This window comes from Syngnathoides biaculeatus, chromosome 22 (assembly GCF_019802595.1).
Source record: "Syngnathoides biaculeatus isolate LvHL_M chromosome 22, ASM1980259v1, whole genome shotgun sequence".
Taxonomy (NCBI): domain Eukaryota; kingdom Metazoa; phylum Chordata; class Actinopteri; order Syngnathiformes; family Syngnathidae; genus Syngnathoides; species Syngnathoides biaculeatus.
The window spans coordinates 17,352,164-17,352,836 of NC_084661.1; positions in this window are offsets into that span (position 1 = coordinate 17,352,164).

Below are 673 nucleotides of genomic sequence, written 5' to 3' on the forward strand. Positions count from 1 at the left end.
TCCAAGTTCTTTACGGCTGTCTTATGTCCCGTTTGCGGCCAGCGCGGTTCCCCTTCTGCGGTCGCGTAGCTGGCGAAGAAGAACAACGGCGTGTCCCGCCATGGCGTTCCTACAACAGCCATGAAATTCAAGTCAACAAAATCGTTTTCGTCCTTCGCGTTCAAACCCGTGAAAATGCCGACGTTTACCTCAGCGTGTGCGCATGAAGCCGTCAAATAGTCTGCGTGAAGAAATTTCGGACCGGTGGCCCGATTGCTCGCTGGCGCCATCACGGGTTGGAGTTGGGTCTTTACGGACGCTTGGCGCGGACCCCGTTTGCCCGCCCGCCGGCCGGCTGTTGGTTTACGTGGACGCACCATGCAGAGGAAGAAGAAGAAGAAGAGAAGCCGACGTTAACTTTTATTTCAACGGAGAGCTCGGGAAATTTATTTTCGCGAGTGATTCCGTTTTTTTTTTTTTCATTTTAGGGTAGTTATTTTTACATTATTTTTTTCAATTTTAGTACATTCTATAATTCTGTATACACTGATGCGCATCGCTGACACTAACAACACGGCCGCAAACAGTGCTGCCAGCTTCGTTTTCCCTCCCAAATTAGCAAAAATATTTCCAAAGGGTGCGATAAGAAATTTTCATTTTCACATTTTGATTGCCTGGCGTAAGACAATCACGA